General features: G+C 35.8%; 1 protein-coding gene across 15 annotated transcripts in view; it reads left to right on the plus strand.

Annotated features, from left to right (window-relative positions):
• The window catches only part of CASK (calcium/calmodulin dependent serine protein kinase), a 416202-nt gene that overhangs the window by 172882 nt on the left and 221279 nt on the right, over positions 1-22041 (plus strand). The window lies entirely within an intron of this gene.

The following is a 22041-nucleotide window of genomic DNA, read 5'->3' on the forward strand; positions in this document are numbered from 1 at the left end:
TGATGTGTGTACTGCATGCTACACCTTATGTTTTTTATTGTCTCTTAATTTCTCTCAACAACTCACGAAAGTTAGTTACTATGCCCATTTTACAAATGAGAAAAGTGCATCTTAGGCAGTTGTGACTTGCTCACAGTCACAAAACTGGTGTACCGTAGCTAGGATTCCAATCCTCACTGTTAATTGCTCTGATGTCTAGGGCTTTTGATGCCATGTTAAGGATTTTCATTCATCCACTTACAAATATTTATTGAATGCCTACAATGTGCCAAGCGCTGTTCTAGGTGCTCAGGATTGAACAATAAGTAATTCAAAATCCATGCCTACTTGAAAGTTGTATTCTAGTGGAAAAGACAAACTAACTAATAAATATGTAATAATAATAGTGAGTGGTGATAATTGCTATGGAGAACAAGGCCAACGCCAGGTAAGGGCTATAGCGTGATTAGGATGCTACTTCAGATAGGGTGTTCACAGAAGTCCTATCTGATGAGGTGACATTTGATCAGACTGTAAATTTTATTCTGTAGGTGAGGGAACACATTGAAATAATTTACCACAATACTATAATCAGATTAGAGAGAGACCCATAGAGTTGATATGAAAAATGTAGTAAAGGGTCAAAGCTAAAGTCAGTAAAGAATTTCAGGCAAGACGGAATTTGGAGTTCAACTTTTTCATTGTAATAGTGACTGACCCCCCCCCCATCCAGAGAAGGGATCCAAACTGGAGTCCAGCTCACCGCCTGAAATCTGGAATGGGACAGAGACCCTCAGCATCAAACAGTGGCTGAGAAAAGCTCTAGCCATCATTTATAAAGGGATTGCTCGGGGAATCAGATGGAGAAAAACAAAAACAAGAAATCCCCATTTAGGATTAGTGTTCAAATGAAAATTTGAGAGTACACAAGGAAAAACTAACATCCTGAAACAAACTAAACAGATAGGAAATTTGGTCCAAAAAAATTGGAAATAATAAAAAACAATCTGAAAGTGACTTCAAAGTCCTCAAAAAGATAAAGGGAATGGGTAACATCCATAGAACAAGTGGCTGCTGTGCCATTTGGTAAATGTTGAAAAATCTTTAAGGGAGCTTGTGCATGTGTGCACTGTGTGTCTCTCTTTGGGAATAATATGGCCAAGTCAAAAGACAGTATTGAAGAACCAATATAGAAGAAAGCACAGTTAGACTGAGATGGTAGGTATGAAAGTGAAGCTAAGAGTCATGGAGACCAGATTAGAAGTATCCAACAAACACGTGAACAGGAATTTTTGTAGAAATAGAGCATGGAGGGAATGATGAAGAGGAAAGGCCTTACTCAAAGAGATAATCGCTGAAAACGTTCCCAAATTGAAAAACTGACAATTTTTCCCAAATTGAAAATTTCTACCCTCAAGGTAGAAACAAGGTTTGGGGAAGAAAATTACTAATTACCTTTTGAATCATCTGAGTTTGCAGTGATTGTGAGGCACACAACTGCCCAGAAGAATCTGGGCTAGAGATGGAGTTTAGGAGTCATTACCATTAAGACAAGGCCCATTTCACCTGTTGGCACCTCATTTTCTACCCGACCAGCTTGTGAGAATGAAATTAAGTGTGAAAGTACTCATAATCAAAACATTAGATAGTCTTACCATCACTTTCATTGTCGTCGTCATGAATTCTATGTATTGTAGAGCCTCAAGATTGGAGGTTAAGAACTCAGGATTCTGGAGCCAGATTGCTTAGGTTCAAATCCCAGCTCTGCTACTTTCTAACTCTGTGACCTTGGACAAGTTATAAAACATTTGTCTTAAACCTCAATTTCCTCATCTGCAAAATATAATAGTAGCAGCTGGCATGTGAGGATCGCGTGAAAAATCCTTGTGTTGTTATGAGGATTAAATAGTTTGTTACATTTAAAGCACTTAAAATGGCACTTGGTATGTAGTTAAATACTCATTAAATCGTTTTTTTTTAATTTTTTTGTTTTATTTTATTTTTTTAATTTATTGGGGTGACAATTGTTAGTAAAATTACATAGATTTCAGGTGTACAATTCTGTATTACATCATCTATAAATCATTCAATCTTTGCTATTAGCTATTAACGTATGTGCATTTAACAGGAATCTTCAGTATCTTATCTCAGAAGAGGGACTAATGTGAAAATCATAGGCCATAAAGGCTATGTGTCTTCCTATAATATTCAAAGGATCTGTTTAGTTAACTGCTGACTTTTATTTGTCTACATACAGAGTTTTTGTTTGCAAATTGGCCATGATGTTATTTGAACATTCAAGAACTTCTATTTTTTTTCTTTGTCATGTTTGAAACTTGTACATAATTTATGGGCATATGAAATCTTCTCATGAGGGCAGAGTATAATTCCATTTTTCTTGCTAAGTTGGAACAATTCAATCTTGGGCAGATACCTATGCTCTATGCTTCTGTTTTTGTTTATATCTATACATCTATAATTTTTAAAAAAATAACTTTTTCACGTTCAGTAGTAGGAACTTGCCTAGAAGTAAGAATTATACCAGCTAGTTTGATTTCAGAGTACAAATGGCAGTGAAAGGAGAACAGAAAATGAATAAACTGTGTGATTAGTTTTTAATCCGGGGTGTGTTTGTTTAAGATGAGATATTTTTCCAAATTAGCCTACCTTCCTCATCTGTGAGACCACATCAGAGTCTGGCATGATTGTTTACAGTTCTTTAGGTGTTCTGAGAGACAGATAAACAGAGGACATAACAGAAATAAAAGTGTCAAAGAATAACCCTGAATCTTTGAATTCCGCAAATGGCTACAAGGACCATGGAGTTTTCGTATCTACATAGTTTGAAGGTGTACTCCCTCCCATAGGCCAGGGGCTTTGCTGTTAGTGGTGGCAGGGACTGCCTCCGAATGAAGAGAAGGCGGTGAAGAGCACGAGGGAGAACTGTATTGTAAGGAAACGAGTCAGAAGGAAGAGCTAGACAGACGAAAATAAGACCAGGTCTCATATTAAGTTTTGCTCCAGAAGACGCATTAGGGCTTAGGTTCAGGGATGTCATCCTGAAAAAAATCATGCTAGGGCTTATTTTCTGATTAGGTCTTATTTTCAGGGAAACACGGTACTCACCCACACCAGAGTTATAAGAACTTAGGCAGATTAGAAAGTAAACTGATGCAGTGCGGTGATCATGACTGATTTGATTTTGAGTGGCAGAGGTTCTATCCCGGCTCTCACCTGCAAAAGTAAGTGGGACTAGACCAGAGGTTTAAGAAACTTAAAAACAAAGAAATAAATCACAAAATGTGCTTAAACTAGCTGAACTAATACATCCAGAATTTGCAGTAATTTTTTGAAAAGCCCCATAAAGAAGTAGAATATCACTGTCCTCTCAACAACCCACATAAGTCAATGTTAGGACAAGGGAAAAATATACCCTCCTCCTTAAAAAAGGTGAGTAGAAAGCATGGAGTTATACAAGGGTCTGAGAATCAAGAGGCTGAGGTTCTAGTCCCCACTGCCATTAATTAGTTACTAACCTAAAACCAAGTTTTCTCATTAAACTTCCAGTTCTAAATTCTGTTATGTGACTCATGGTGATTTATATCTGAAGACCCTTCTCCCTCTTTTTTATTTTCCCCTTCAGAGCCTAAACTGAAAGAGAAAGAATACGTATGTGTATATGTGAATGTTGAAGGTTGGGGAGGTGGGTGTTTGGCTGTAAGGATTACTGAGAATACTGAGGGCTAGTAGTAAAGTTCCTACATACTAAACATAACAGAGGTTGTTGCTCCCAGCAGTCTTCCTTTCTTTTCTGGGAATTTCAGGACATGTTAACATAAACAACCATCTCCTATCTTAGGATCATTTGCTATTTCTTGTAGCTGTGGTTTCCTCATCCACCAGGAGGCACCATTGTCAAACAATGTTGATTAGGGGTCAAGAGATCTTGGTCCTTTAAGCAATTAGACAGAAGAACTGTTGGAACAAAGAAAAGGGTAGTGAGTATAGGAACCTGGAAATGGTGATAAATGAACCTTTGATATCTAGACCGGCATTAGAACAATCTTCAGTTTCTAAAGCTTGATAAACAATATCTTAGACTACATGTCAGTTTTAGAGGTGCAGATTCTTTCAAGCCCCTTTTTCTCCAAAAAAATCAGAATTCTGTGGGTATCAAGAGAACTTAGAGATTACTAAACCAAATCCTATCATTTTATTCAGGAGTCATTATGAACCCAGAGAGGTTAAATGGCACGATCAAGGTCCCACGAGCAGTTAAAGGTAGACTTGAGAATAGAACCCATATGTAGAGGATATTTCTCATTGTTTTTGGCTATCCAACAACTGAACCTTGCTCCAGTATTTGGAGAATCTCCTGTCTTGAGATTCTCAATAGGGGACAAAGCTGACCTTCTACTTGTAGACACTAAAAATGCTAGATATTTGCTCTCCTTGACAGTTAGGATATGGGCATATGACCCGTGATGTAATAATAGCTAGTGACAAAACAGGGACCGTGTGGAACTCTCAGGTAGGAGGATATAGGATGAGGGCTTCCAACACCTAATATTAGCAGGGACAGTGGTGCAAGCTGCTGCAGCTGGTGTCTGACAACTGCAGTGGTACCCTCATCAGATCAGTTCAGGGGTTTTTTGTTTGTTTTTAATTAAAGTTTATTGGGGTGACATTGTTAGTAAAGTTACATAGATTCCAGGTGTACAATTCTGTATTACATCATCTATAAATTCCACTGTGTGTTCACCACAGTTCAGGGTTTTGTTTCTGACTGCGTAGCACCAGTCTTGATTTTACAGGCCTCCCTACCATTCTGAGCAATCCAGTGTTCTATTAATAAATTCCCTTTCTGCTTAAATCATCCACAGTTTAAGTTTTCTGCTTAAATCATCCTTAGTTTCTTGTAACTAAGACCTTTAACTGAGTCAGCATTAAGGAACAGGAATGAGTAAAGGAGGGGTGGCAGAAAACAATTATTCTAAGAAGAGGAATCAGTGTCCTTGTTAAGTGGTTGTAAAATCTGTGGTTGGAGCTCTTGAACCTTAGAATATCACCCATGGTCTAGAAAGGCTGTAAGATTAGGCATGGAGCTGGGACCAGGGTAAAAAAGGAGGGAAGGCCAGGGGCCACATATCCCAAGATGCCACTTTCTGGTGAGGAATTCTGAGGAACCCAAGAATTCTTAATATAACCTAACCTTCCAGGTTCTTATGAATATATGTGTTTCAGGGTAAAGGGGTAGAACATATTTAGCAATTTGTAAAGTTTGATATATAACTTTTAAGTTATATATCATGTTATGGCATGTAAGCCAAAACAAGTTTGAATCTGTACCCTGCTAGTCCCAGGCAAGGTTGTGAGGTAGAAGAATTTGTTCGATGTGCTCTGCCTTCCCTCTCGATGACCTTGCCCTACTTGGTCTACGTGTGTCTACTCATCCCTAGTTGAAGACCTTGGTACATTCATTCCCTCAGTGAGCTATAAGAAATTCCCTTCACACTTAAGGGGGATCCTGTCAGTTTTTAAGCTTTTTCACTGTATGGCTTTCTTCTATCCTTTATAATTAATAAATACTTTGTGAAGAAAAAAAAAAAAAAAGAAATTCCCTTCAGGTGTTACCTAATCTACATCACCCGCACCCGCTAGTGGGAGCTGTCTTCTTAGGCACTACTAAACATTCTCAGACCCACAAAACTACAATAGGCCATACTTGGCTTCAGATCCACTTAGAGTGATACAGGACAGGAAACACTGCTTGCCAGCCAGGCAGCGCTACATTCCTCGGCAGTAGGAGTCCTTTCAGCAGGACATACAATAAAGTGCAGTAAATGTAATAGGGAAAAGAGGGATTTTTAAATAGTGTTGAAAAAACCAGTTATCAATTCAGATGTCAGTTTAGATCCAACCCTCCTTCCAAAACAGAACACCACAGGCAGAATAGAGTTTATATAAACAAATCAAATCATAGGAAATCCAGACAAAAAATAAAATTATTTAACGGATCTTTAAGGAGCTTTTATTAACTTCAAAGGACTGGTATTCACAAAGGAAAACATCAGTAGCTTTAACTAAAATTGGAAAAACTAGAAATTAATTTATGTCAATATAGACACAAAATGGTTACAGTCTACTGAACATAGTTAAAGAGGGCTCACACCAATGGAAGGGACAATACTAAGCTTCATATGCAAATGGGCAAGGACAGAAATAGATAGTTCCCACCAAAAGAAAATAAAGAAGAATTAAAGTTCTTTTTTTCTAATCACTAGAGATTGATTTATATATGCAAAGATTAAAAGCATTTATCGGCAAACTAATTAACTACAGAAAGTTCATTTAAACCGTATCAACAATACAGTATTCATATGTATTATCTGGGGGATGGGGATGGAAGCTCTGCATTTTGAAGATCCCCCTATGTGGTTCTGGAGCATGGGGCCCCCATGACAGGCATAAAAATGGATTTGTTACACAGAGCCCTCTCTGTACTATGATTTTACTTACTTAACTGTAATCTCTTATGTTCCATTAAGTAATTCCAACCTTTGAGCAGAAGTTAGAAGTTTCCTTCTTTGTAACCTGAGCGTTTTGAGGAGGACAATGCATGGACTCTGACGTCAGACTGCTTGAGTTTGAATCCTAGCTCTGCCACTTACTAGCTGTGTGATCTCTTGGGCAAGTTACTTAACCTTTGCTGTTTCTCAGTTTTCTCATAAGTAAAATAGGAGTGATAATAACACCTACCTCACAGATTTATTGTAACCATTCAATGAATTAATGCATGTAAAGCACTTAGAAAATGGCTTTTACATTGTAAGCACTCAATAAATGCTAGTTTTAATTATTCATTACAACAAAATAAGATTATTTCTGGTTTTGAACTATACATAAAAGAAATCAGACAATTAATGTTCTGCTGTGTCTGCTTCTTTCACTCTGGTTTATCTTTAGGAGTCAGCCAAATTCCTTTGTGTAGCTGTAGTTTCTTTTCTTTGCTGTGTAGTACTCTATTATATGAATATACCTATGCTTTATCCAGTCTACCACTCATGGACATTGGGGTTGTTGACACTTGGTGGCTGTTGGTGAACAGTGCTGCTGTGAACATTCAGACACACATCTCTTGCTTCACATAAGCATATGTTTATTTGACAAGACCATCTTTCCCCAATACTCTGCAGTCACCTCTTTGTCATCAATCAAGCATCCATATATTTATGGTTCTTTCTAGTAGGATTTCCAGATGAGAATTCCCACCCATTCTCGGGAATTTTTTTCAGTTTTCTGTTTCCGAATCCTGAGAAAAGTTGGTCAGGAAATCAGGAAAATCAGCTCCATGAACCCAGGTGGTTGGTAGTATCGGCCATCACTTTGTAGAAACTATTCATCGTGGAGAACAGAAAACAGTTTATATCTCGGGATTCGGGAGCGGGAAAGCAAAAAAAATTCCTGAGAATGGGTGGGAATTCCTGCCTGGAAACCCTGATTTCTAGGTTCTCTGTTATGTTTTACTGTCCTGTTCATCTGTCTTAGTGTTAATAGCATGCAGTCTTAGTTACTAAGCTTTATATAATTTTGAAATCAAGTCGAGCAAATCTTCCCACCTTAACATTCTCCCAAAATATCTTGGACTTCTTGTCCTTTTGCAATTCCATATACATTTTAGATTCTTCTTGACATTTTCAAAAAACCTGTTGGGATTTTGATTAGAATTCCATTCAATTTATGCCTCAATTTGGGAAAGATTGGCTGTTTATAATATTGAGTCTTCCAGGCTGTAAACAGTATATTTCTCTCTCCGTTTATTCTACTTAATTAATTTATCTTATTTTTTTCTCCCTAGAAGTTCTATACATCTTTCTATTATATCTATTTCTCCATTCTTAAAAAACTTCATTTAAAAACTTTCATTTCGGGGTAGCCGGTTAGCTCAGTTGTTTAGAGCGTGGTACTGGTAGCACCAAAGTTGCCGGTTCGATCCCTGCATGGGCCACTGTGAGCTGCACCCTCCTTTAAAAAAAAAAAAAAGTGTCATTTCACTTATGATCAGCTTTTGCTAAATTCCAATTAATTCTAATTTTTCTTTAGATTATTTTGGATATTCTATATATGCAATTATACCATCTATAAATATTGACAGTTTGTTTCTTCCTTTTCAATTTTTATACATTTTATTTATTTATCTTGCCCTTACTGCATTGGCTGGGACCTCCAGAATATTGGTGAATATGAGTTGTCGGAGTGGACATTTTTGTATGTCAAATGTTCAGAACTATATTAATTGAATTCTGAGTGTTCAAACAGTTTTACATTCTTCTGGTAAACCCAGCTTGGTCCTGATATAATTTTTATATATTGCTATTTTGGTTTGCTAATGTTTTGTTTGGGTTATTTGCATGAATGTTCATTAGTGAGATTGTCCTTTAATTTTCTCATGCTGTCCTTAATGGGTTTTGGTATCTAGGTTAAGCCAGCTTCATAAAATGAATTGGAGACTGTTCCTGCTTTTAATTCATTTTATTTCTCCTCAAAATGTACAGTAGAATTTGTCAGAAATTCCATGTCGGCCTACAGTTTTCTATGCCAGAAGGTTTTAAATTACTGATTCAGTTCCTTTAATTGGTAAAGAATTATTCGGATTTTCTAATTCTTTTTGTGTTCTTTTTTATGAGTTTTATTTTTCTGGGACTTTGCCCATTTCATATAAATTTTCAAATTTGTGGCGTAGAGTTTCAATAGCATATTTTTAATGTTGGTAGGATATGAAGTGATAACTCCTTTTTCATTCTTAATATTGGCTTCTATGTGTGTGTTCTCTCTTTTTTTAAATCAGTCTTGCCAAAGAGTCATCATTTCACAGGGAACAACTGTTAGTTTTGTTTATCCTTCTAATATCTGTTTGTTTTCCATTTCATTAATTTCTTTTCTTATTTCCTTCTAATTTGTTTGAGTTTAATTGATGATCTTTATGTAACTTATGGAGAATGGATGCTTAGTTCATAAATTTTCACCCTTTTTTCTTTTCTAATATATGCATTTACAACAGTAAATTTCCCTCTAAGTACTACTTTACCTGCATTTTATGTTTTAATGTGTTTATTTTTATTATTCAGTTTTAAATATTTTCTTATTTTCTAATGATTTATTTTTGATATCTGTGTAATAAAAGTATGAGGTGTGATCAAACAATATAGTGAATGTTTAAATAAAAAAACTAATTACAGTAGAAGACATATTGCCATTAATCCTCCTCAAAATACTCACCCTCACTTCGAACACACTTATCCCATCATTCTTGCCACTTTCTGAAGTAGTCTGGAAGTCCTCTTTGAGTGTCTGCAATTGTGCTGTCATGGCTGCCTCGATGTTGCATGGTGCCAGATCCGGTGAATAAGGTGGATGAGGACACACCATAATGTTTTTATTTGACAGAAATTGCTATACCAGAAGCGATGTGTGACACGGAGCGTTGTCATGATGGAGGATGATTTATGGCACATGTTCAAACACAGCTTCTCTCAACCCTAGCTCACACCTGACTGACTGCACCGAACAAGATGAAACTTGTCCCACACTGTTACTAAGGCTCGAAGTGGCTCTTCCCGTATTGAAGATCCCTGCCTTTCCGTTGGATGGCACTCGGCAGCAGCATTCACCACATTTTCTGATCACAGCAGAAAGGCTCTGTGTCACACATCGCTTCTGGTATGGCAATTTCTGTCAAATAAAAACATTACGGTGTGTCCTCATTCTCCTTATTCACTGGATCTGGCACCATGCAACTTCTCGCTCTTCCCCCAAATCAAAATGAACGTGAAAGGTAAATGTTTTGAATCAATTCAGGACATCGTGGCAGCCACAACTCGTAACTAAAGACACAAAAGAGGACTTTGAGAACTGCTTCAGAAAGTGGCAAAAACAATGGGATGTGTGTTCGAAGTGAGGGGGAGTATTTTGAGGGGTTTTAATGGCAATGTGTCTTTTACCGTAATAAATTTTTTTATTTAAACATTCACCATATTTCTTTTTCACACCTCATATGTTCAATTTCCAAACGTTGGGGATTTTCTAGTTCGATTTTATTAATCTTTTTAAATAACCTATTTTTTACTTTTCTCTTGCTCTGTGTTGTTTGATTTTTCTTCATTAATCTCTGCTCATTATTATTTCCTTCTATCTTCAGTGGATTAAATTTGCTGTTCTTTTACAAATTTTTCTTCTGATGGTATCTCACTGACTTTAGCTTTTCCTATTTTCTAATAGTTGACATCAATATTTGTAATATTTTCATTAAATTTCAGTAATTTAAACTTTTAAAACAAATTACAGATACAAACTGCTTTATAAATGCTATTTAAGCTGCATTCTGATACAGTGTTTTTTTCTTTTTTTAACATTTAGAACTGCTTTTCATGACAACGGTGGTAGTACCTGTTTATTTTTTAAAAGTAAAAAGAAAAAAAGAAAAAATTCCAAATACAGCCCTACCTACCCATTGTTTAACACCCTATTATAATATTCAAAAACTATTCAGTGTATCTGCATATATACATATATGCATATTAAATGTTTATACATCTTAACATAGTTTGAACATCTTTCTAAATAAATATACTTCTATAGCATCATTTTAATGGCAGCATAATATTCTGCTCTGTGGGTTTACCACAATTTATTTAATCGTTCTCATATTGCTGGACATTTAGGTTGTTTCTGACTTCTTCCTGTTATAAATAGCTATGATAAACCCTGCTCATTAAAACTTGACAAACATCCCTGATTATTTCCCTTGGAATGAAATTATTGGGTCAAAGGACATGCCCATTTTTAAGGCTTTTGTCAAGCACTGTAAAATTACCCTCTGGAAAGGTTGTATTGATGTGTTTTTCCATCAATAGTAGATTACCTGATTCAACAAAAGTTTCTCCAACACTGAGGGGTGTGTGTGTGTGTGAGTGTGTGTGTGTGTAACATTTCTACTTGAAAGAATGACTAACAGACAAACCACAGTCATTCAGACTTGGATATATGACAGACATTTAATCAAAAATGAACAAAGTCAACCTGCTACTTCAAGGGAAACACCCCATAGCAGTTGTCGCCAGTGATGAAATTGTAATTTTCAAGTGAAAATTAGAATTTGGGAAAACTTATATCTGCCACCATGAGCTTAACAGCTTCCCAGGTTTTAAAGAATGTTTCTAATGTAATCAGTGGTGGTATTAATAGATGTGGGTTTTGATATGTAATCAAATGTGTCAATATTTGGAAAAATCTGTGTAACTCAGTGCACCAATATTTTTCAAATGACTAATGAATTATGTTACAAAATCATGCACAGGTAAAAAAAAATTATTCAAAGAAGAAGACAGAACAATGGATTATAGTATAACAGTACAAAAAGTTCACTGATGTGGTTCCAGATTCCATATTGCAATTTACCTTTAAGAAACTACCACTTCTTGAGTCTTGGTGTAGTATCAGAGAAGAATATTCACAAATATCTGTAAGGGCTATTAAAATATACCTCCTTCTTCCAATTATATATCTGTGTGAGACCAGATTTTATTCATTTACTTCAACCAAGTAACATATTGTAACAGATTGGATGTAGAAGCAGATATTAAACCAGAAATAAAGGAGCTTTGCAAAATGTAAAACAATGTCACTCTTCTCATTAAATTATTTTATTTTAGGATATATAGTTATTTTCTTTTTTTAATTAAAGTTTATTGGGGTGACAATTGTTAGTAAAGTTACATAGATTTCAGGTGTACAATTCTGTATTACATCATCTGTAAATCCCATTGTGTGTTCACTACCCAGAGTCAGTTCTCCTTCTATCACCATATATTTGATCCCCCTTACCCTCATCTCCCACCCCCCATCCCCCTTACACTCTGGTAACCACTAAACTATTATCTGTGTCTATGAGTTTTTGTTTCTCATTTGTTTGTCTTGTTCCTTTGTTGTTTTGGTTTATATGCCACATATCAGTGAAATCATATGGTTCTCTGCTTTTTCTGTCTGACTTATTTCGCTTAGCATTATAATCTCAAGATCCATCCATGTTGTCACAAATGGTCCTATTTCATCTTTTCTTACCACTGAATAGTATATTCCATTGTGTATATATACCACAACTTCTTTATCCATTCATCTATCAAAGCACATTTTGGTTGTTTCCATGGATATATAGTTCTTTTCCATGAAAAGTATTATTTCTGTTAACATGTAATGTGTTTACTATTTTTAAATAAATGTTTTTTACATTTCTGGATTTAAATTTTTGATACAGCAAATATTGATAGATAAAACCCACACAAACACAATCCTTTCGGGCTTCTCAGTAATCTTTAAGAGTAGAAAAGAGCCCTGACATCAGAAAGTTAGAGAACTTAGTGGTTGTCCTAGAAATTGCAGTATGCCCCCTGACTTATATGTTATTGTTGTCAAGTATTTTTATTTAAAATCAATCCATTCTTTCTCTCAGAATACTTGTTTTATATGGTCTCTCTCTCCAGAGAGAGAGTGAGAAAATGGTTGTTTTACCCAGTCATTGTTCATTTAGATTCATCTACAGTCATGCACTGCATAACATCATTTCAGTCAAGAACGGACCACATATACGACAGTGGTATATCATAAAACCTAAGTATGTAGGTTGTATACCACCTAGGTTTGTGTAAGTACATTCTATGGTTTTCGTAAAATGTTAAAATTACCCAACAATGCATTTCTCAGAACATATCCCATTGTTAAGTGGTGCATGACTGTACATATTTACCACATTTTTTTATGCCTTGCTGCATCTGAGTATTTATTTGACTTCAGTTTTCTTCCACATAAGAACTACTTTTTTGTATTTCCTTTAGGGATAGGTATGCTGGTAGCAAATTCTTTTTTTTTTCTCTTATCTGAAATAATATTTTTACCTTCATTCTTTAAGGGTTTATTTGATGAAAAGAGAATATTAGGTTGGCAGTTATGTTGATTTAAGATAACTTTCCACTGTATTCTGTAATTATAGATTTTTTTATTTATCATTGTTGATATTTATTGAGTTTGTCAAATCAGTGTATTGGTATCTTTAATTATTTCTGGGTAATTATCAGCCGTTATATTTTCAGTATTGCTTCTGCTTCATTTTTTTCACTTTTGAAACGTCAATAAAATTTATGCTGACCTTCTCACTGTAATCCTTTGTTTCTTATGCTCACTTTTATATCTTCCATGTTTTGTCTCTCCATGCTTCAATCTGATAACATTTTTCAGGTGACTGATTTTCTCTTCAATTATCTAATCTGTTTAAGTTCCTAATTTTGGTATTATAGTTTTCCATTCTGAAATTTCTATTTGCTGCTTTTTCAAATCTGTACTGTCACATTTTATCATTTCTTGTTTCTTGCTGAAGTTTTTAAGTTCAGCTCTTATCTCCATGGTAAGCATTGGGGGTTTTCTATACAACCAATAAGACATACCAAAATGTTTTCTGTACCCTAATTTTCAAAATGTAGCTTTTTATGGCCACAGCCCAGAGCTTGGTGTGTTTTATTAGGGCCTAAGACTTTGGCAGGCTCTTCTGGGGTCTGCCAAAAGAATAGCTCTGTCTCTCCTTTTGGATCACCCTGGTACAAAAGCAGTTGGACCCTTTCAGTCTCCATCTGACTGATCCCTGAGTTCCCTAGAAGTACAGCTACCACCCCCTCCACAGCTGCCTTCTTTCCATAGCCCACTCCCTACCTCCAGGACAGAAGCAGTACTTTCTCACTTCTTTTACACTCATTATACTGTTAATTCTTTAAAACTTAAAAAATTTTTTTTCATTTCATCCAAATTTTGTAGTTATTTTTGTTTGTTTATTTTGTTCTTTTTGTTTTTTAAATTTTTTATTATATTTATTGGGGTGACATTGCTTAGTAAAATTATATAGGTTTCAAGTGTGCATTTCTATAATACATCATCTATATATTGCATTGTGTGTTCGCCACTTGGAATCAGTTCTCCTTCCATCACCATATATTTGACCCCCTTTTCCCTCTTCTACCACCCTCCCACCCCTGTTATCCTCTGGTAACCACTAAACTATTGCCTGTGTCTGAGAGTTTTTGTTTCTTTGTCTTATTTGTTTGTTGCTTTCAGTTTTATATCCCACACATGAGTGAAGTCATATGGTTCTCGACTTTTTCTGTCTGACTCATTTAATTTAGCACGATAATCTGAAGATCCATCATGTTGTCGCAAATGTCAGTATTTCACCTTTTCTTACAGCCAAGTAATATTCCATTGTGTATATATACCACATCTTTATCTAATCATCTATCGAAGGACACTTTGGTTGTTTTTATGTCTTGGCCACCATGAATAATGCTGCAGTGAACATCAGGGTACATATATCTTTACGGAAAAATGTTTTCAGAGTTTTTGCATAGATACCCAGAAGAGGCACTGCTGAGTCATATGGTAATTCTATTCTTAATTTTTTGAGGAACCTCCATAGTGTTTTCTATCGTGGCTGTACCAATTTACTTTCCCACCAGCAGTGTATGAGGGTTCCTTTTGATCCACAGCCTCTCCAACATTTGTTATAATATTACTTGTACTGTTGATAACAGCCATTCTAACAGGTGTGAGATGGTATCTCATTGTAGTTTTGATGGATTTCCCTAATAGTTAATAAAGTTGAGCATCTTTTCATATATCCATTGGCTGTTTGGGTGTCTTCTTGGGAGAAGTGTCTGTTCAGGCCCTCTGCCCAGTTTTTAATTGGATTGTTTGTTTTTTTGTTGTTGAGTTGTATGAGTTCTTTGTATACTTGGCTATTAGCTCCTCATCGGAGGTGTTGTTTGCAAATATCTTCTCCTATTCCGTTGGTTGCCTCTCTGGTTTGTTGATGATTTCTTTTGCAGTGCAGCTTTTTAGTTTGATATAATCCCATTCATTTATTTTAGCTTTTACTTCCCTTGCCCTTGAGGTCAAATTAATGAAATCCTCTCTGAACCCAAGGTCCATAAGTTTAGTACCTATGCATTCTTCTATGTAATTTATTGTTTCAGGTCTTATGATTAGGTCTTTGATCCATTTTGAGTTAATTTTGGTATATGGTGACAGATAGCAGTCTAGTTTCATTCTTTTGCTCATGTCTTCCCAGTTTTTCCAGCACCATTTATCGAAGAGGCTTTCTTTCCTCCATTGTGGAGTCTTTAGGGTTTTCTATATAAAAAATCCTATCTTCTGCAAAAAGTGATAATTTAACTTCTTAATTTCCAATTTGGATGCCTTTTATTTCTTTCTCTTGCCTGATTTCTCTGGCTAGGACTTCCAATACTATGATGAATAACAGTGGTGAAAGGGAGCACCCTGTCTTATTCCCAATTTTAGAGGAAAAGCTTTCAGATTTTCACCCTTAAGTATTATATTAGCTGAGGATTTGTCATAATATGGCCTTTATTGTGTTGAGGTACTTTCCCTTCTATACCCATTTTATTAAGTATTTTAATCATAAATGTTGACAGGTGTCATATCTTGTCAAATGCTTTTTCTGCATCTGTTGATATAATCATATGATTTTTATGTTTTATTTTGTTTATGTGATGTATCACATCGATGGATTTGCCTATGTTGAACCATAAGGCCCTAGAATGAAGTCCACTTTATCATGATGTATAATCTTTTTAATGCATTCTTGTATTTGATTTACTAGTATTTTGTTTAGGATTTTTGCATCTGTATTCATCAGAAATATTAGTGTGTAGTTTTCTTTTTTTATGTTATCCTTACCAGGTTTTGGTATCAGGGTAATGTTGGCCTCACAAAATCAGTTAGAAAGTATTGCCTCTTCTTCAATTTTTTGGAAGCATTTGAGGAAGACAGGTATTAAATCCTCTTTGAATGTTTGATAGAATTCACTAGTGAAGCCATCTGGTCCCGGATTTTTTCTTTTGGGTAAGTTTTGGATGATTCTATTTAGATTTTCAAATTCTTCGTGATTCAGTCTAGGGGGGTTATATATTTCTAAGAACTTGTCCATTTCTTCTAGGTTATTGGATTTGGTTGTATATAGTCCTTCATAGTGTTCTTGTATGATCCTTTGTATTTCTGTAGTATCCATCATAACGCCTCCTCTTTCATTTCTAATTTTGTTTATTTGTGTCTTTTCTCTGTTTTCCTTAGTGAGTCTAGCCAAAGTTTTGTCAATTTTATTTATCTTTTCAAAGAACCAGCTCTTTGTTGCAATAATTTTTTTTCTCTATTTCATTTAGTTCTGCTCTAATTTTTATTATTTTCTTCTTCTACTGACTTTGGGTTTCATTTGTTCTTCTTTTTCTAGTTTTTTAATTTTTTTTTTATTAATTAATTTATTTATTAGTTTCAGGTGTACAAAACAAGGTAATACTTAGACGTTCATCATTTATATCCCTCATACTGTGAACCCCCCTCCCCCCATCCACTATCCCTCCGACCTCACACTGAACCATCTCATTATATATATAAAATCTTTTTCTAGTTTTTTAAGATGTAATATTAGGTTGTTTATTTGGGATTTTTCTTCTTTCTTGAGAAAGGCCTGTAATGATATAAATTTCCTTCTTAATACTGCTTTTGCCACATCCCAATAATTTTGGTATGATATATTTTTATTCTCATTTGTTTATGTGTATCTTTTGATCTCTCCTTTTATTTCTTCTTTGACCCAGTCATTCTTTTATAGCAGTTGTTTAATCTCCATGTATTTGTGGTTTCTCCCCCCCTTTGTTTTTACATTTAATTTCCAATTCCAAAGCATTGTGGTTGGAGAATATGCTTGATATTATTTCAATCTTCTTAAATTTGCTGAGGCTAGTTTTGTGTCCCAACATATGGTCTATCCTCAGAATGTTTCATGAGCACTAAAAAAGAATATATAGTTTGGTGTTCCAGGATGAAATACTCTGTAAATGTCAATTATGTCCATTTGGTCTAATATGTCATTTAAGGCTGATATTTCCTTACTGATTTTCTGTTCTGGATGATCTATCCATAGTTGTCAGTGTCGTATTTAGGTCCCCTGCTATAATTGTGTTTTTGTCAGTTTCTCCCTTTAGTTCTGTTAGCAGTTGCTTTATATGTTTTGGTGCTACCTAATTGGGAACGTGCATATTGATAAGTGTTATGTCGTCTTGTTGTATTGTCCCCTTTATCATTAAGAAATGTCCATCTTTGTCTCGTGTTACCTTTTATATCCTGAAGTCTGTTTCGTCAAATATGACTATGGATACACCGACTTTTCTCTAGATGCCATTTGCTTGGTGTATCGATTTCCACCCTTTCGCTTTAAGTCTACATTTGTCCTTGTAGCTGAGATGTGTCTCTTGCAGGCAGCATATTGTTGGGTTTTGTTTTTTTAATGCAGTCTGCTAGTCTGTACCTTTTTATTGGTTAGTTCAGTCCATTTACATTTAGTTTGATTATTAATAAATGAGAATTTCCTATAGCCATTTTATATTTTGTTTTCTGGTAGCTCAGTGTCTCCATTGTTTCTTTGCTTTTGTGTTTCTGTCTTGATGGAATTCTACGATTTTTTTTCCTCTGTTTACTCTTTTTTTATGTTATGTGTCTCAGTTATGGTTTGTTGGGGTTTTTTGAGTGATTACCATGAAGTTTATGTCCAAGAAAGCTTCACATATACAGGAGTCCTTTTCTTCAGCATGCATCTTATCTCTATTCACCTTTGAAAATTCTGACCTTTATTCCCTCCCTTTTATGTTTTTATTGTCACAAATTATCCCTATTTATGCTGTGAGTTCATTTTTGAGTTGCAATAGCAAATTGTCTTTTTTTTATGCTTTTATCTTCTTTACCCTTTATGTTATGTGTAAGTGTATAATGCCTATTCTGCGTAAGGGTTGCCATCTCCTGCTTCTGTCTGTCTGTTAGTAATCTTGCTCATAGTTTTGTATTCTTTTGTCTTTTTGTTTCAGGTCGAATAGCCTCCTTCACTATTTCCTGTAATGCAGGCATTGTGGTGGAAAATTACCTCAGCTTCTGTATATCTGGAAAGGTCTTTATTCCTCCTTCATGTCTAAAGGATAACTTTGCAGGATATATTCTTGGCTGGTAATTTCTCTCTTTAAATAGTTTGAATATTGGATTCCACTCCCTCCTGGCTTGTAGAGTTTCTGCTGAAAAGTCTTTCCTTTGTAGGTTACTGTCCTCTTTTCCCTGGCCGCCTTGAGAATTCTTTCTTTGTCATTAATTTTTGACAACTTCAATATAATGTGCCTTGAAGAAGGCCTGTTAAGATTGAGGTAATTAGATGTTCTATTTGCTTCTTGGACTCAAGGATCCAGTTTTTTCCATGGGTTCGGGAAGTTCTCAACGACTATTTGCTTGAATAGACTCTCTATGCCCTTCTCCCTCTCTTCTCCTTGTGGTATGCCCATTGTTCCTATATTACTTTTTCTGATGGAGTCAGATAGTTCTTGTAGAGTCCTTTCATTTCTTGTAACTCTCAAGTCTCTTTCTTCTTCTGTCTGCCTCATTTCCAGATTTCTATCTTTGATATCACTAATTCTTTCCTCCATCTGGTCAGCTCTATTTCCTAAGCTGCCTATTTCATTCTTCATCTCTTTTATTGAGCTCTTCAGCTTCATAATTTCTATTTAGTTCTTTTTAAAAATTTCAATCTCTTTGATGAAATATTCATTTTGTTGTTTGATTGTATGAGTTCATTAACCTGCCTATCTGAGTTTTCTTGCATCTCGTTGAGTTTCTTCAGAACTGCAATCTTGAATTCTCTGTCATTTGAGTCACATATTTCCATATCTTTAAGTTTATTTTCTGGAGGTTTTTCATTTTCTTTTTGAGCTGCCTTGTTACCTTGGTTATTCATGGCAATTAATGGATTATTTATCTTCCTGGGTATCTACGGGAGTGGATTCTACAGCAGGATATGAAGAGGTCTTTCTTTTGCTTTCCAGTAGGTGGCATTGGAGCATTTTATTTTCCCTTGTGGCAGTACCAGCTTCTTGCACTGTGGGAGATTTCCTGGGGAGGTGGGCTTCCCCTCCCTGACCACATCATCTAGGTCTCAGGGCACCACCCCTGTGTGAGGATATGGTGGGTAATGGGGTTCTGGGCTCTGAAATCCCAGTGCTGACCCTGCAGCCAGATGCAAAGCTTTGCGCCCTGGGTGTCCCCACTGTGATCAGCCACAAAACATGGAGGTTGGGTGGGCTGGAAAAGGTGGCTGGTGTGTTTGTGGCTTTGTTCTCTTCTGAGTAATGGCAACTGCCAGACCACTTTGGTCTGTCTTACCCCTATAGCCTCTCCCTTGTCATTGGAATTAGCAGCACTGTGCATCTGCCGCTCAGGAACTGTCTCTTCAGTTCTCAGGGCTGTAGATATTCTGCTCTTTAATCTGATACTACTATCGTTTATTTTTTTTCTGGGGCACGCTACTAATACTGTAATGGTGTGGGGGAGGCAAGGCTCTGTGGCTTTGTTTTCTGCCTGGCAGTGAGGGCTTGTAGACTGCAGTTGTCACACTTCTGTATTCAGTCCTTGCCCTGAGGTCTCTGTCCTGATTGTTGGGTTCATCCGTATTATATACTGATCCCTCAGGCAGAATTTCTGGGGCCACAGAGTATACCTGCAGTCTCAATTCTCCCTTCTCCTCTCCCGGGACCACAGTGAGCTCCAGGCTGCATCCCACAGCCTCCGTCTTTGCACTTCTCCCTTCCCTCCTCCCCTGTTCATCCTGATTTGCCCACCTTCAGACATTTCAATGCACAGATCTCTCAGACATGTTTGTGTGTTGCATAGGGAATCCTTCGTTGAATTATAATTGTTCAATTGGTTGTAACTTCAAGGGGAGATATCAAGGAGCATCCCTCACACCACCATGTTTCTGACGTCATACCTCTTTTTTTGTTGTTGTTTTTGGTCTCCATCAGAGAAAATGCTGATCAGAGAAATCTAGACTTGGTCTGTTCTTTACACTGTTCCTCAAAGAATAGTTTGCAGATGTGTGGCAATCTACCAAATTTTACCAGTCTATTATAAGTATAGAAATTGAGAGTAAGCATTTAGAAACTGTTAGAGCAAGTTGATATTGCTGTGAAATCATAGCACATGATTTTGTATTTTATAAAATATTGGTTTATAATGCATCTGAGGAAAAAAGACTAGTTTTCTGCCACAGTTAATTTGAGAAGCATTTTCATATTATTGGATGCTAGTCTCCTACAAGCCCCCTCTTTCTCTGGCTTTTACAGAATACATCATAGAGGAGGATATAACCTCTCCTATACCCTCTTAGGTTAAGTTTCTGACAAATGACAGATTAATAGGAGAAAAGATTTATTTCATATGCATGCATTAGGGCGGGTTGGGCCTCACAGAAAAAAAAAAGTGAAAACTACAAAGAGGCAATTAGACCCAGAGACTTATATACCATTTTAACAAAATGTGATAAAATGTGGAGAAGAGACTATACAAAGAAAGGGCAGTGGTGAGTTTGGTCATCAGGGGTTGGGGGTAGGTTGTGGGAAGATGAGCATGAAATGTACAGCAAATAAGAGTTGTTTAGTAATGTTTGTTGTGTAGATAAGAGTAGCTCTTCTCTTCCTGGTACTTGAGAGGGAAACGGCTTTACAAAAGGAAATTTATGCCCTGCTTGGGGGCATAATGGAGGAGAGCAAAGAATTCTTCCTGTGTCTGCTGTTTTTCAATTGCCTTCAGCTCAAAATAATCCTATACCAAAGAGATATATTTTGGAGTGTCATATTCTGATCCCTTCAACATACAGCCAGCCATACCTTGTGCCTCCAGACCTGTGATCTATTTTGCTTGTTTGGTGCATTTGTTTTTGGATTTTTTTTTAAATTATATAAGTAATGCATGTGTGCTATAAAAATGGATTAATTTTTTAATTCAGATAAAAAGGAGGAACAGCTAAGATCATTCATAATCCCATCACTTCTCAGAATTCTAAGTAAACCTCCCATAGTTTTTCCCTGCATCTAGTATGGAAGCATTCCCTATACTCGTCCATAGCAGGGCTTCTTTTCCCTCTCATTTCACTCCCTCGGAATGAAACCAACTGGAAAAATTCAGAAAATGCTTTTTGAAGCTTCTTGGTCATCCCCGAAACATCCTAAGATAGGAAGCCGAAGAGAAGAGCAATAAAAGAAGCCTTATAGTTGTTTTTAGAAGCATTATATTATCAAATAAAGTTTATCAAGAATTTTGACATCGAAGTATTTGTTCAAGGTTATTGGGATTGTATATATTATGAATGTGTATATTTTAAATTTATGTGATGAATAAAATTTGCATAAATAACAGGGTTTTTAGTTTTTATTTCTGTATCTCACAAAATTTAAAATTAGTAGACTGCCTCTTTAATAGCAATTAATGTTATGAATAATTGATTAAATAGCTTTAATAATAGAAAATTATTTTCACAGTAATGACACGTTCATACTAACTCCTCAAAAATCATGCCTACATATTTTAAAAGTTAAAACAGGTGATTTTGTTTGGACCCCCTGGTTATGGACCATTATATTAAAAATTGTATAATGGCAGAAGGAGCCCATTTATAATAGCAACTGAAAATATAAAATGCCTCAAGGGAAAAACCCAATGGTTCCATATATGGAACCAATATGAAGAGAACTTTAAAACTATAACTTAGAGACATGAAAGGAAATGGAGAGGCATATCATGTTCATGGATGAAATTATAAAACTGTTATTTTCTAGAAGTTAACCTATAAATATAATACCATCTCAGCTAAAATCTAAAGTATTTTTTAGCATTTAACAAACTGATTTTAAAGTTCAGCTGGGAGGAAAAACAATCATGAGAAAATGTTGACAAAGAATAATAACGAAATGAGACACATTTTGTCAAATATTAAAATATAGTATTCCAGTATTGAAAATGGTATGGTACCAGACACAAAAATAGACAGGACAGTGGAAAAGTGTAGAAACCTGAAACTATTCGTGTGTGTATGTGCATGTGTAGAGATTGTCATTTCAAATACTAGTGTTTCAGATG

The sequence above is a fragment of the Rhinolophus hipposideros genome, assembly GCF_964194185.1.
Source record: "Rhinolophus hipposideros genome assembly, chromosome: X".
Lineage (NCBI taxonomy): Eukaryota > Metazoa > Chordata > Mammalia > Chiroptera > Rhinolophidae > Rhinolophus > Rhinolophus hipposideros.